We start from the raw sequence: 17,264 nt of genomic DNA on the forward strand, positions 1-17,264 counted from the left end.
AAAGTTATAAAATTCGCAAGTCTTAAAGTCCAATACATTTTTGAGTAATATGACATTTTTAATGTCACATATATAATATCATGTGTTACTAGGAATGAAAATGAAACAGAATGCTTACTTGTCTATTATTTATATATTTTTTTGTTTGTTTGTTCTGTTTGTGTTAAGTGACATTAAATAACATGAAAGTACACATAACACTGCTATTGGCATTATTGGTCATTAATGAAATGCTGAATGGTGTTATAGAAAAAGACGATATTGGCATGAAGGCATTATCCCCATGAAGTCATTTTCCTGACGAACACCTAGGGTTTCCCTATGCTTAATAAAGAACAATCTATAAAAGATAATATTCTCCCATTGTAGTTGCTCTACAGAAAATGACAAGTACTCTGCAGATCTGTTTATATCAGAAACCATGAGTTTGGCATGGATGGGGATAAGAGGTCAGAATGCTGGTACTTATGATATCATGAGTCTTTCTATGTCTCTACAATGGTTAATAGAATTTAGAGCAAATGTTATAAAGTTGGTTAGGAACATATAAACATATTAGGCAAGGAATCATGAAGATCATAAGATGTCTAGCCATATACTCCTTCAAGCAGGCAGACTTAAAAGTCTGTACCTCTCTTTCCAAACACTTAATAGTACTTATGTCCCAAATCTAGCAGGACTGTACCTGATAGTTGTGGTACAAATTTGATAAATATCACATTATCAGCAGGGTGCTAATGTGGACTTAACTTATATTAACATTCTGGTTCCAAAGTTAGAAGAATCTGATTTATTATCCAAGTTTTTCATGTTTTATGAAATTATATATTACTGAAAATGGCTTAATAGAGTATATCCTTTCATTGATGGCTGGAAGTATTTTGTCAATAAGCTATTTTCTGTTGCATTTTCAAAACACATTCCTCAATCATTCTATTGAAATTCTTATTTTTTAGACCTTCACACATTGCTGCATCTATGTGTACAATTTTCAGGAATGCATATCAGGTAGTATTTTGAATCACTCTGTACATCTTTGCTGTGCAAGTGCAGTAAAACATATTGCAGCAGGACAGAAGCTCAGGTGTATGACTGAGGCTGGTTGCATTGCTGAGCACCATTTGCTGCTGACTTGGAAAATAATGAGCAGTGATGCTTTCACAGTACTGCTGAACTCTGTCCAGCTCTAATGTTACTGAGCAGAGCAGAGCAACATGTACATCTTGATAAGAGACAATGTATACTTTGCAGTGCAGCACCCATGATACGTACATTATACAATAATGAGAACTGCTGTCTTAGTGTAGCAGTAGGTACTGCAGCAAAGTACTAGACAGTGCTGCTGGATAAAAGTATAGTAAGTAACACTGAAAGGCACATATTCATCCAATTAATCAGCATTGAAAGGCACATATTCATCTAATCAAGTCAAGAGGTAGAAAAGGGGTTATAGAATGGTAGCAAATAAGTAAACAGGAAGCAAAGGGAGACACATAAGGAGAAGAAATAGCATAAATTGGAATGTAGGGGGTGATAAGGTCCTTTTCTTTTCTTTGTGAGGATAGGACTGCCTTCTGTATATACACATTTATATATATATATATATATATATAGAGAGAGAGAGAGAGAGAGAGAGATAAATAAACAAATGGATGGTAGTACAAAATGTAAATAAAAGAAAAAATTAAGGATGGAGAGGGGAGGAAACAGTATAGAATAATAGGGTTGGATATCTTGAGGTTGGTACAAATGGTGATAGAGAGGACTACCTACAAAGAAGGTACAGGGCAGGATGCAATAGTATGGGTGTAACACAAAGCAGATGGCAGGACTGGTCTTGGCTTCAGCTCACACTTTACCACTTCTCCCTCTTAGCCTTTCCTCAGGAAATACCATCAGATATAACTCCCCTGCTATCTCTAGGGAACAGGTTCTTAATGCTCTCTCTAAGCTAATAGCACTGCATCAGTGGGCCCAGAAAATATCCCAGGATTCCTTCTAAATAGCATGAAGCATGACCCAACCTGTCCTCTGGAATTCCTATTTAAATGTAGCCTCCAAACAGGTGTCATGCCTCATGAATAGAGAACAGCAACAGTCATCCCTCTGTACAAAGGTGGGCCATCTACAGACCCTGGAAACTACAGACCCATAGGTCCCACTAGTCTCATATGAAAAGTCATGGAAAGAATTGTCATGAAAATGATCAATAATAACATAGGAAACCTCCAGACACTGGACCCAACCCAGTTTGGTTTTGTCAAGGGCATGTCATGCCTACTCAACCTGGTGGACTTCTTTGAGAAGGTCACCAAAGCAATGGATGTGGGAAAAGTAGATCACACTGCCTACCATGACCTGGTCAAGGCATTTGACACAATACTCCACTCAGGCATTGTTGACAAACTCAAGAGGTTAGGTACAAAACCTTATGTGACCTTGTGGATAGTTAGCTGGCTCAGAGATGGGACTCAGGATGTCAGAACTGGGGAGTTCACCTCTACAAAGATGCCAATCACAGAGTCCCTCATGGATCAGTCCTGGGACCACTCCTTTTTGGCATTTACTTCTCAGAAGTCAAGGTTAATGTCAAGGGCCTCTGGCTGACTAAAGTTGCAGATTATCGCAAATTAATTGCTGTCATTAAATACATCACCAACACAAATGTTCTCTGACAAGGAATGATAGATACAGACAAACAACTGTTGTCAGAACCATGGATTAAAACTAAATGTCAAGAAATGCATAATAGCATCCTTCAGGAAGACATTCAGCTGTGGTCGCTATCATACTGATAACACTCCCCTAAGAAATTACCCAGTAGTCAGGGACTTGGGGACACACACAGAAAAAAATCTAGTAATTAACCATCACATGTCTACGGTAGTGGGAAAATCATTCTATGTTGTGCAATTTATAAATAAAGGTATGACATCTAAGTCCAAGAAAGTCATTGTAGCACTGTATCTAGCATTCATGACATCTATCATTGAGTACAGTACCCCGTTTGGTATATACCTACCCAGGTATATCCAAAAAATTGGAACATCCACAGAGATTCTGCACTAAAGGAATACAGGGAATAAGTAACATATCCTATGCAGACCACCTGAAGGCTCTATCCCTGTATTCTGTCTTATACAGACTGTTGACAGGAAATCTATGCCTGGCATACAAGGCATTGTCAGACTCCACTCTGATGAACCTCCTGCATATCTACCAAACAAATATCACCAGAATTACTCTTTCTAAAAAATTAAACCTCGCCTGTGATATAAATAGGACCTGCTAGAGAAACAGGTATGCATCCCAGAGACTACCCATTCTCTGGAAAAGAGCTCCCCATCCATGTGAAATAGAGTTCCTCCCTAACCCAATTCAAGTGTAGTTTGGACAATTGGATGAGGAACAGGAAATTCATCCTTGGCTTGGCGCCTATGTCTCTAATGGACACAGGCAGCCTGTAAATGGTTCATCTCCCAGGCCCCTGCTTGTAAATGTTTAATCTCCAAAACACCTGCTTACACTTGTCAGGGGTACCAGAACTTGTCAGAGATTTGGGATGCATGGCTAAACTTAAAATGGCCCTTGCAGTTGTTAGCTAGTAAACACCTATGAACCAATGAACTTAAGTGCAACTGGGTTCTGAGGACAACCTATAGGAATCCATCTCCATGCTATATTCAAGTATTTCAGGAGTCCCTGGTGTGGTCAGCATCTGGTAGCCTGATGGCAGGAAACTGCTAGTTTACTCAAGGAAGTGTTCTTTAGGGCAGAGATGTGGTTCCACAGCCTCCTCATTTACAGACTCAACCACCCTCTAAAACTGTGGCAGACCCACAGCAGGTTCAACCATGAGCTTCTGAGTAACAGAATGTATGGATGTCTCTGCTTATGATGGATCAAGGCTACCTGTTCAAAAAAGAGCTTTCACCCCACTCCAGAGAGGCAGTCCTAAGCCTATACCTGTACTCACCCTCAGCCTCCATGATGGGTGGCTGTGGTGAAGCTGCTGGGACCACATCTACCTCTTCTGGATGATCTGCAGAGAGTAGACACAAAAGGAAATTTTATAAGTGTAATATCCCATGTAATTTAAATGAAATAGAGTATGGTGCATATCATCTGCAAATCATGCTCTCTGTATCATGTAGATAATCATGCCTGTGTCCTGCCTTCTGGTGCAACCTGGTTTCTTGAAATGTTGCTTATCTTGTGTTGTAAAAGTGTACATTGCAAGTGAAGTCAACATGAGGAAGTAAATTCATACAATATACTTCTGCGGGCTCATATTGAATCTCTGCTTCTCACTGTCAGAGAAGAACAGTCTGCCATCATTGCAGGCTATCATACAAATGCTTGCACAGTTCTCTGTTCCACTAGAGATAATGCCTAACTCAGCTCATATCAAACACCCATCATCTTGAACAGCCCATCACAAGCATCTAACAGCCTGTCCTTTTAACTGACATGCAGAAAGAACATAAGTATCTTGGTCATTTTTGCATCATGAGGGAGCTTTCCTTAGTGACACAGCAGAACTAACCATAATGTCTTCATACACAGTCATAACAGTGGATGAAAGAGGACAGTAATATGTAAAACTCCTGCACTTATTAATGCAGCCATTTTAGGTTCACAAGGTGTGACAATATAATACTTTGCATGTGTACTGTAACATTCAGAATATTGAGACGTTTCTCGTTAATAGTTTTCTTAGAAATAACATGGTGAGACAGATCATGATATAAATTCAGAAACAAGAATGTTATATGAACCTGACAACATTGTTTGTAAAAGTATATGAAACTGAGGCATTTAGCAACATATCAGCATTTTGGACATCATTAAGTGATATTATAAGTGATGTATACTGCTTTCTAACCTCCCACAGTTACTTTGTGTGATAGCTACATATCTGGATTTGGCTCTTAAGGTCTATATTTTTTTTATGACAAATGTAGACAAACTTTGTAGGGCAGATAATACACTGTATTTGCCAGGTATACTGGTATGGTCTATGTTCATTTGAACTTATCAGGGATATGTTCATATTATACTTAATGTAGATGTTTTTTCTTTATCTGACAACATGCAAACAAGTCAGTATTTGCCCAAAGTGCAAGCTATTGAGCACAAACTGCTTCCACTTTTACCATTTTTAGTAAACATGTTATTTCCTAATTACAGTAGCACAATTTCCATGTTATTCAGCTGCACAACCAAGTATATAATGAATCACAGATCCACTATGAAGCTAAACTATATTTGAACCTTTCCATTTACACATCTTTATGCAGTTATTTGCATACACTGAATAATGTGAAATGCAGATCCTTGTTGTTATGAATAAACTGGGACTTTGCATCACTTACAGCCTGCGCATGACTGCAAAGTATGCAAATTGCCCTTGTGTAGTATCCAGATTGATTATGAATACCTCCTATCTTCTCTTACGTATGGCACAAAGGTCTGCACTCACCCCATCTGTGGTCAGTCAGATCACATCACATATTATAAGGCAGTGTAACAACTGCCTCATACATATCAACGGCTCACATCTGCTAGCAATGCATACAACAACCAGTGAGAGATGTGAAATTTTAAGATTCATGGAGACAAAACCCTTGCCTCAGCTTACTGTCACTAATTATCATACCTCCACAATGGTGCAACAATCACAACAGATCTCAAACTCAATATGTTTCACTGAGACTACAAAGAAAATTTTTACAAACCCTGTTAGAGCACACTGGAAAAGAGCCCAGTCTGCAGAATGGGAAGCAAAACCTAATCCTCTCCACTCACACATATTGCAATTTCACATAATTCACCTAAGTGTTACCAGGAAAGCATAAGCCCTTTAACACCAAATACATTTATTTCCATGTAGGGAAATGTTATATTCAGAGGTGACTCTATATTTAGGCATATCAAATCAACAGTCACCAGATGGACATGGAAAGGGTAACTGTAAGTTGCTTGTTTGGTTCTAGGATATGTGATCCCACAAAGGTCCTATGGTCCTTTAAACAAATTTGATATGACTATGACCTAGATGTAGTCCATATGAGATTGAATGATCTCAGGCATTTCACCTACAGAGATATACAGAGAGATCTGACGGAACTTAACATGTGTGTGGTAGATACAGGAAAGACAAATGTCATGAGTAGTGACTTCACCAAGAATGATATCAAGACACTATGGCAAGATAATTGGCTTTAGCAATTCCTTAATTTGTTGGTGTAATTCTAAGGAGATCCAGTATATTTAAACTTGGGACAAGACGGTAGATAAGACTTCCTGCTTTGTCAGGACTTCTGCATTCTGGCTAAAGCCTTTCCTAAACCCACTGTGCCCATTTTTAGTCAAAGTCCCCCAACTGTACATTCCAACAGAGCAAATTCAAATGTGGGCAATACCAAAGTAGCACTATTTAATGCTATGAATCTAAATACAAATATGCTAGAACTTGATGCCCACCTGCAAACTGAGCACATTCATATTTATGTAGCTGCTGTGACATGGTTTCAGTGAAATGGTAGCACTCCTTTACCCTGGAGTTTAGAGGCTGTCACATAGTAGATACAGAAGAGTATCAATATTTGCCAGAAACACCATCATGTCACATCAAATTTCTCATAACTCTAACCTGGAGCTCCAGATGATCCAGTATAGCCTTAACAAATCCAACTAGACTTCAGTACTAGATCAGATACCTATCAGTGTTCTCCAAAGATCAGGTAGCTTACATTAACACCATTAAGATGTTAAATGTAAAACCAAACAATGTCTTGCTAGGGGACTTCAATTACCCAAGCACTAATTGCCAGACTTATACCATAAAAAAATAGATGTGCTCAGCATTTTTTTAGGCATTCTTAATATTAATGCAGTGGAGCAAATTGTAAAGCTACCCACTAGAGACACTATTATATTTTACTGGTCTTTATCAACCTTGCCCCCCCCCATATACTATGCCCTGTGTCTCCTCAGCTCTACTGCAATCTGACCACAAGTCATTCATCTTCTCTGTCAGATCAAGTGTTAGAATTCCACCACCAAATGAGGCTATTTTAGGGGCTTCTCTTGAGCAAACCTACTTTAGTTTGTAGAATACCTAAGAAAAATTTCCACCAGGCCCATTCAAATAGATCCAACTGAAAGGGATTCCACAATCACCTCCAACTTTTACCCGTGCCTTAACAGCTGCATAGACAAGTCAATACCTGTCCACCCTAAATATAATAGAAAATTCAGGAATAAACTCTCTAGTGAATCTCCCATATAAATGAACTGTACAACAAAATAGGGAAAATAATGCAGATTAAACCTCATTCCTCTATCTCACCATCACACTGAAACATGGCACCAAGGAACTGAAGAGCATTGTTAGAAAATGTAAAGCAAAGTATGAGATTAAGGTCTATGGAAATACCAAAGGAAGCTACAAATCATACTTCAGGTATATCAGGAAATTAAGGATTTCTGTCCCATAATTCACTGAGCTCATCACTAATATCACACATTCTTTCCCTAAGGATGTAGTCAATATATTAACAGACACATTTAGTGCTACCTTTACTCCACCTACCCATGTTGTTGCAACTACTATGAAAACTACAATGAAAATTTAGTTTCCAAAGAAATTATCCTGGAACAAATTTTAGAATACTTGTCAAAGGCTAAATGTAATTCCTTCATGGGACCAGACAACATTCAAGGCTGCATTCTTATCAGTGCCATGTATGCACCATCCAATCCTCTGGTTAAACTATCCTTAACCAATCCACATGAGTTGTGCTTGATGCCTGGAGAATCGCCATTGTAACTCTACTATACAAGGGCATCATCTCTACAGACACTGATAATTATAGGCCCATCAGCCTCAACAGCCTTGTATGGTAAACCATGTAAGATATCACAACATCATTCATTTATATATACCTCAGCAATGCAAAAGTTCTAGACCTCAGTCATTTTCTGTGAAGGTTAGGTCTTGTCTCCTAAACCTAGTAAGCTTCTTTAAAAGGATTACAGAGGCTGCGCACAGTTGTCACTTCATGCTATACTACTTATCCACAGTGGTCATTCCATGCATGCTACTTATCTCAACATGGCCAAAGCTTCTAACACTATCCCCCATGCTGAAATTATGTATTTTATTACTTCTTTTGCAAACTTTTTTCTTATTCCCACAACCATCAATGGACTCCAATGTCTCTTATCATTTGCTAGGTCAACCTACACCTCCTGGCATCCCTGAGACTTTTCCAATAGAAGTCAGGACCGGTGAGGAGATCAAAGCCTCCCACATTTCTATCATACATTTGCTGGAGTGTCTATCACCTAATTCCCTTGTTCTCTGCATTGCCTGGTAACACCCCATCAATGGAAGTACAATGAGAGGACATCACTGAACTGTCCTTCTCTTCCACATAGGACTGACATTAGCAAGATACCCCACCTACCACAGGAAGCACTTTGCAGTTGTTTCCTTAGCCTCGTAACTGCATTGTAGTCCCTTGCATACATCCCTCCCCCCCCCTCCCTCCTCCCCTGCCAGCACCTTAGATTCCCAGGCTCCTAATAGGTTAATAGGCATACACTAGGCTAACAACCACTAGGGCTATTATAATCCTAGCTGTGCAACCTAAATGTGACCTGCAAATTCAATTTATATAGGTGGTGATTTATTGACTGCCTCTGTCCATCAGAGACCAGGGGTGAATTTCCAGTTACCCACCCACTGGTCCAAGTTGCACTTAAAAAGGGATGGAGAGGACCAGGGATGGAGAAGTCCTCTGCTTCACATGGATGGGGAGCCTGTTCCAGATTATGGGAATTCTCAGTGAAACATATCTGTCTCTCCAACATGTCCTATTTATGTTGTAAGCAAACTTTAGGTCTTTTAATTCAATAGTTCTGATGTGTTTGTTTTGTGGATGTGCAAAAGGTTAATCAAAACAGGGTCCAGGGATGCCCTATATGCCTGGCAAAGATCACCTCTCAGAAGTCTTATGATGCCAAGTAAAGAGATAGGGCTTTGAGGTGATCAGCACAGGACATTGTATTTATTCCCTGTATTCTTTTTGCAAGAAATCTTTGTGGAAGTTCCAGTTGCTGCATGTGTCTCATCAGGTACATACCGAAGGGGGCATTATACTCTATGATGGGTCTGGTGCGAGCCAAGTACAGTGGTATGATGACCTCTCTTGACCTAAACACCGTCCCCTTGCTTATAAGTTGAGCAACATAGAAGGATTTTGTTACTACCTCAGGCACATGCTAGTCTAAGGCTAGGTTACTGTCTACATGAGCCCCCAGATCCCTGACTAGTGAATCAACTTTTAAGGATGTTTTATTGATGACATAGTTACCCATGGTGGTAGGGTATTTCATTGATAACCTAGTTGCCTGGGTGTCAGACTTCCCAAGTGGTACATTAATGCATTTCTTGGTATTCATTTTGAAGCAATGACTTTGGCACGAAGAGTTTGTCTTATAAAACCCTCTTGAAGGGTGTTCTCATCTTGGGGAGATTCAATGACTACTCCCAGTTTGCAATCATCTGCAAACTTGGTCAGCCAAAGAACTTTCGACATTGGCTTTAACATCTGCAAAGAAGATGCCAAAGAGGAATGAGCCCAGCACAGAGCCCTGGGTGACTCCACTATTGACCAGCCTCTTTGTAGAGGTGGTCTCCCTGATTCTAATCTCCTGAGACCTATCAGTGAGCCAGCTGCCTATCCAGAGTGCTATAAAGGGGTTTATACCTAGTTCCATAAATCTATGGAAAATGCCCAGGTGAGGTATTGTATCAAATGCTTTAGCCAGATCTAGGTAGGCAGAATGCACCATTTTCCCTTCATCCATTGCCTTAGTGACCTTTACAAAGAAGTCCACCAGATTCAGTAAGCAGGACATTTCTTTTACAAAGCCAGACTGGAATGTCTCCAGTGTCTGGAGGTCTCCTATGTCCTTGTTGATAATTTCCATAACAACTCTTTCTATGGCTTTGCAAATAAGACTAGTCAGATTAATGGGTCCATAGTTTCCAGGATCTGTTGAAGGTCCTCCTTTATGAAGGAGAATGACTGTTGCAGTCCTCCATTTATGAGGTGCACTGAGTATTTTAAGACTATAGTTAAATAACAAATCCAGGGATCCTGATAAGTCATATTTTAGACTATTCAGGAGGCATCCTGAGATATTATTGGGGCCCATTGAGGCTATGTTTTTTGGCTTTAGTGAGTGCAGCCCGTACATGCTCCCTTGTTATAGCTTGAGGGGTTATGCTTGAGGGTATTTTTGAGAGGATGGTTGGGGTGAGAGTGGGGGCAAAGTTGGAACTGAATTTGTCCTCTAACAGGTTTGCTATATTGCCAGGCTCAGTGAAAGTCACACCATTAGCCACCAGTTCAGCACATTGTTCTGTGCTGCCCTTGAGATTTCTGAAATAACTGTAGATAACCTTATGTTTATACTTGACCTGGGAGGCTATCTTAACCTCAAAGTTGGCTTTGCTTGACCTAATTAGCCCTCTTAGTTGCCTATTTACTTTGATAAGAGAATTTCTATTTTTATGGAAATTACCCTTCCTGATTTTTGCCATAATTGTTTTCTTTTCTTGTATATCCTGTTTAATTTGGGATGCCACCAAGGTGTTTGTTTCTGGGGCTTGTCTTGACCTTACTACTGGTAGGCATAGCAGCCTCTATGTAGCCATTGACAAAGTTGTACAGAGTTTCTGAAAGCTACTCAGCATAAGCTGTTGTGTTCTGAGGGTCACTGAATTTTTTACAATACATCACTTAATAAAAGGTAATTTTGCAATGGAATAATTCATTTTACTGGTTTTAATAAGATTATTGAGTTGATTTTGACTTAGAAGGAGACAACTTTATGGTCGGATCTTACCAGGGAGGATAAGACATTTGGCGGGAGGAATGGGGGGGAGGGGGGGTTCAACATTCTCCTATATTTGTAAGCATGAGGTTCAGTATGTTGGAGCCTGTACTGGGTGTATTCACTATTTGGTCAATGGTGTTTGTATTTATGAAGTCCAGGAATCTCTGTGCCTGTAGATTTGAGGCTGTGTAGGATTCCCAATGTATAGAGGGGTAATTAAAGTCGCCCATGCATAGAGGGGTGTTAGGTTGGATGGTAAGTGTCTCCAGTAGGCATGGAGTGTGACCTCTAGCTGGCAAGGATATGGTACAATATTTTACCTATGGTGATCTGCATGTGGAGGAATTCCAGTGTGACACTTCCTGCTTTAGCTATTTTCTGTGCAGCTAATGGTCTAAAAGTGTGGAAGATACTGAAACCTTGCACTGCAAGAGTACTATATGATGCTTTAAATCATGTTTTTGTAGCTGCACAAAAATCTATATTCTCGAGTGTGAGGAGGGCTTGGAGGGACTGTAGTTTTTCATTAAGGCTCTTGGCATTGAGCAGTAAAACCTTGAGTTTCATTTGAGTTGATTTTATGTTGGTAGGTTTGTTAATTTGGCATTGCATTAAAAAAGGCACTATGGAGTGGGTAAAGTTTTAGACAGTATTCAAAAGTCTAGACGGGAGAGGTGCAGACCATCCTTGACAAAACAAAGTGGTCTGTTAAATGTGTCCTGCCAAGCTGACAAATATTGGATCCCCTTACAATGACATCAGAAAGATGGCCCATTGTTGAAATCAGTCATTGTTTTGCTCACAATGTGGCCTCACCCTCAGTGATGGTAATATGCTGCTCATTGCCGGGCCCATACCAGTCTGAGACACATAGTCTGAAAACATCATAATGTCTCTCTTCATATAGCCCAGGGAGGTACATCTCAGGTCATTTACACCTACATGGACTATGATGGAACCATACTGGTACTTGTGACACAATGACTTGACTGCATGTGTGATTTGGCAGATCCTGGGTCCAGATAAACAACTAATAGTTATCTTTTCCTGGCTAAGCCTGGTTAGAGGGGCATCAGTATATCTTACAATAGAGCCCCTATGATGAGAGTCCTGGGAAGTGTGTTTGCTTGCCTTAGAGGCTTAGTGGTAGGGGCTCCACTGAGAGTGACAGTATGTGTGCTGCTAGGTGTTTTTTTTTGAGTTCCTTGGGCTTGCGGAGGCATAGCTTTGACAATGGATGATCTAGGCAATCTGTGTTGTTTAAGAAGATTGTTTTTAAGAGCCTCAACATACATTAGCCTATTTGTGTGCTATGTACTACGTAATGTGGGTATGTCTGCATGGTTTTGATAACCTGATGTACACTTGTATGCAAGGGTTAAGTGTCCAGTGTCATTGTGTAAGTAAACCTCTTGCATACTGCCTCTGCTTCTTTAAGGATTAAGTGGTTGTCAGTACACGAGACAATGCTACATTGCCTCAAGATGCCCATATCCATGAAGCTGGCTACACAGAAGTTAGGAAATTGCATGCCCATAATGTATAGTCCTCTGATTTGTGAGTTACAAGGGGGTAGTGTATTGGGCTTAGGGTGATATTAGGGTAGCAGATTATGCTGCGCAGTACTAATTCTAACTATATTTACACAATACTGAATTCAACTATATCTGTAGGCATTGCCACTTGACCCCCCAACTAGCTGCTCTAAGCTTGTTGGCACACAAGTTATTTGTGCTACATTGCTGCTTTACAGAGTACAGTTTTATGAACTATTCTTTCTAGGTATTTGCTACTGTACAGGGCACTGCTAACCCACGAAAACATGCAAAATTTCTAGTAGTACAGAAAAAATAGCAAATTAGTTAATGAGCCTTCTGGCCAATAAAATGACTACACTATGAGACCTTTTGTGTATTTTCCAACTCAGTCAGACCAAGTTCAACGATAAAACAAACCACTTAAGCAACTAACGGGAAATCTCTTGCTGAATGCAATTTCAAGACCGTTTTACAACAGTAACAGTGTGAGGAGGAGCACTGTTTTTTACAAAAAAAAAAAAATGTGTGAAATGCACACATAAAAGCAGGAAACAGTAGTGATCACTCAAAATAACTTGTGTGATTTAGCAATCAAAGGGACCTAACTTTGCCTGGATGGCACTGAATACAAATGAAACAGTACTTGAATGGAAGCTAGGACTCCAAGCTTTGCTGAGCTCCAGAAAACTTACCAGAACACAATATGTAGTACAGGAAGTTTACTCAAAAGCAACACACGTTTGCTGGGTGGAAACAGTAGCATGGAACTATGGAAACAATGGGTGGGAACAGAACTTAAACAGTACATACAATAGTCTATAGCAATGAACTTATATTATGATAAGGGGTGGAGGCCACAAACACAGACGTATTATAAAACAACACAATCAAAGAGGGCAGGGGGGATGTTAGGGGAAAAACAACCAGGCTACCTAGAGTGATATACAGTCAAATAAAGGCAATATTGGAACTCCTTCAGAAACTTTAGCTTAAAGTGTTAGTGTGGGATGGGGCAGACATAGGATATGACTTTAAGAGTGAAATAACACAAAAAACATTCTTCCCACAACTAAGAATAAACAGAACTAAGGTTCCAGAAAAAAAAAAAACGTAAAGATGCAAACAGATGAAGCAGAGCAGAAAAGTGCAAAGAATTATTACCACATTGGTCACTAACTGCAACTCAAATATTTAAGCAAAATTGAAATGATTATAATAATTGAATCCCCTCTTTTCCTTTTTTTGTAAAGCCTATTACTAACAGTTCCACACCTCTAAATTCTTGGATAAAAGATGATGGGTGGGGAAGGTGTGTGCTAGAAATAGGAGCTATGTAGAGAGATAGCCAAGAAAATAAAGGCAATTTTGGAGCACTTTCAGAAATTTATTTTACCGCGTTAATGCAACATGGCACAGATGCAGAATACAACTTTACACTTGAAAAAGATAAGCAGAATATAGAAAAAAGCAAGGAAGCACAAACTGTAGCAGAGATAATTCTCTCATTATTGACCTTCCATTCTATGCAGAAATTTACCAGTAACATTATTTGTTGGTAAATTCTACTTCAAATGCCCTCACTAAGTCTCTCTCAGCCCACCCTTCTGTGGTTCAAAAGCTACTTGACCTATAGGTATCAGTCAATAAAATGGCACTCACTGCTTTCTCCATACCTCCCAGTCACCACGGAATACCACAACGCTCTATCCTTAGTCCCGTCCTCTTTAACATTTTCACCAACACCCTCTATACATCCACACAACCGGCCACCCTAATACAATACACAGATAATTCCACTCTCATTTGCACATCTGACAACATAGTACACCTTCAAAAAGTTAATCAGGAAGCTTTAACAGACACTGAAACATGGCTTCATAACTCACAACTCATACTCAGCCAAGAAAAGACCAAAGGCCAGATTCAATAAAGCCTACACTAAGTCTACACAATAGGTATTCAAGAACATTCTTATCACATTTTTTGTGCTTTCTTGTCATTCAGAAAGATTTCACTAAGGGTGCATGTAATCTACACTTTGTGGTAACCCTTGTGAATCCCTGACAATATTTAAAGCTGCAAGAATAGTAGGAAAACTAAAATTAGGAAGAAGAAGGTATGAGTTATGTCTGTGTTGTCTGTTCACTCAGAACAGTGTACACTTAGTATACACTTAGTGTAGGCATTATTGAATCCTGGGGCAAATTACTACTTTTTTCCCCAAATCCCTCTCTCGTGAAAAAAGAAAACTTGAAGTCTCTCTCTTGATAATACAACCAATGAAGTCACTTCTCATAGCAAATTATTAGGGATGATAGCGGATGATAATAATACATTCGACCCGCATATACAAAAGTGCACAAGAAATACTCATCAAAAACTAGGGATGCTTTACAGAGCCAAAAGGTTTCTCACTGACAACCTCCAGACTTCACAAAAATTAAAACTTGAGCGATGCTATAACAAATTTGCTAAATTTGCTGCAAATACCCATTTCAGAACCCACCACTGCATAGCACTAAAAAGCTTAAATTGGTTAGAACTGCCTCATCAACTAATATATACACAGCTTCTTAACACCTATAAAATTAGCCAGCATCCATCTGCCTGTCCATCACCAAAAATGATTCTACACAACTATTTTCCCAGTCAGTCTCTGTGATCCAGTGACCAAAAACTCCTGTCTGTCTACAAACCTATCATATCTGCTGGACATTGCACTCATACAAGGTAGAACTCATTACCTGTACCCATCAGGTCAATACCCCTCCCACCCATCTTTCAAAACCACTGTGAATGACTTCCTCGCTAAAATCAAGCTCTGTTCTTGCTCAAACCAGGGCAAACCATATCTCTAAATGTGAACAAGTACCTTTTCATTCCTTATACCTCCTTACTTTTCCTTCATCACTTACTTCCTTACTGCTGTGTGATTCTATTCCCTGAATTTTTCTCTAAATATACCATAAGCCTGATTTTCTTCACTTCATATTGCAATTCCTTTTGGTATTAGACTAATTTACCTTTAATTTCTTGATAAACTGTCTAACATTTCTCTAATTATTAAACGATTGTCATATAACTTATATTGATTCTTAACCGATGTTTTTATATTGTCTAATTTGTTATAATTATTTAAACTGTGGATGTTTTATTTTTATTTTTGAAGACTGTAAAAGTATTGTTCTTAAAATGTTTTCCTTTTTTGCAATGTTAGTTACTCACAGATCCACACCTCTCCGAGTCTTGGATAAAAGACACTGGGTGGTGACATCTCTGTTCTGGAAATATGAGCTAGCAAGAGTGCTTTCCAATCAATTAAAGGCAATGCAGGAGCTCTTTCAGAAACTTTAACTTAATGTGTGAGTGAGGGATGGGGCAGACATAGAATGCAACTTTTATTGGGTAAAACATAAGCAAAATATAAAAGCCCTGAAGCACAAACTGGAGCAGGTAGAGTTTTTGTACATTATTGACCTTCGACCACAGTTTTAAGGCACAAGACTATGCATGAAGTTATAAGTAATACTGTTTACGGAAAAATGCAATAATAAATTACTAAGTCTCAAAATCTCACAGGATTACATGGCTCTTCCATGACTGTGAATTAAACTACAAGGCTATAGGCCAGAATGGTTTAAAATACAAACAGATAGCTTTAACAAGTAATTCTACTTGTAGAAATAGAAGTGAGGAATAATAAAGGAAAGCAACATTCACACAACTTTTAATAAACAAGGCTAAGGCCTCAGAACATACTTAAAATGCAAACTGATGGAACATAGCAGAAAAGTATGAAGCTTTATTACCACACTGGTTACTAAGTGCAACTCAAATATTTATGTGGAATTGAAATAATTACAATAGTTTAATCTCTCTCTTTCCTTTATTTATTTTTTGTAAAGCTTGTTATTTACAGTTCCACATCTCTCCAAGTCTTGGATGAATAACCCAAGTTACCAGTGATATAGTCAGGGCTTTATCCCTCTATGCCATGGTGCTGGCCTGGTATTACTGAAAAATTTAACAACTTAGTGTAAACTCCTACTCGGTCCCACTGGGTTGCAGATTTCCTATCCAAATATCACTATTAGTGAAAAATGTTGGTACACTCTCTGAATAGAAAATTGTACATAGTGAGGTACCACAGTAATAATAATAATAATAATAATAATAATAATAATAATAATAATAATAATAATGATGATGATGATGATGATGATAAAATGAAAGCATAAATCCCTCAGCTGTCCAGCCAGAGTAATATTACTCTCCTTATACTCACTGGCTGACCTGACAGAGTAACATAACTTTCATTATACTCACTGGCTGTCCTGATAGAGTAACATAACTCTCTTTATACTCACTGGCTGACCTGACAGAGTAACATAACTCTAGTTATGTACACCGTCTGTCCTGACAGAGTAACATAACTCTCCTTATACTCCCCAGCTGACCTGACAGAATAACATAACTCTTCTTATACTCATTGGCTGACCTGACAGAGTAACATAACTTGCCTTATACTCACTGACTGACCTGACTACCTGCTCCAAGGTGACCTGTGGGCCATTAGAAAATAAATTTTGTTTGATCTCCTATTTCTTCACGAAGGCAGTGTCTCTACAAACACTACAATAGGAACCTAAATCTATATCAACAAATTAACATGACTCACTGGAGGTATATGTTCTTTACTCAATATGTTTCCAGATTATGGTGTAAGTTATTGCTAAAAGTCAAATGAAGTACTACTTTGGTAGACCAAAGCCACTGCAGTGTTATCACAGTCCTACTTTGGGAGGTAAGCTC

Source organism: Protopterus annectens, chromosome 2.part0 (assembly GCF_019279795.1).
Source record: "Protopterus annectens isolate FY-2018-M chromosome 2.part0, PAN1.0, whole genome shotgun sequence".
Classification (NCBI taxonomy): Eukaryota; Metazoa; Chordata; order Ceratodontiformes; family Protopteridae; genus Protopterus; species Protopterus annectens.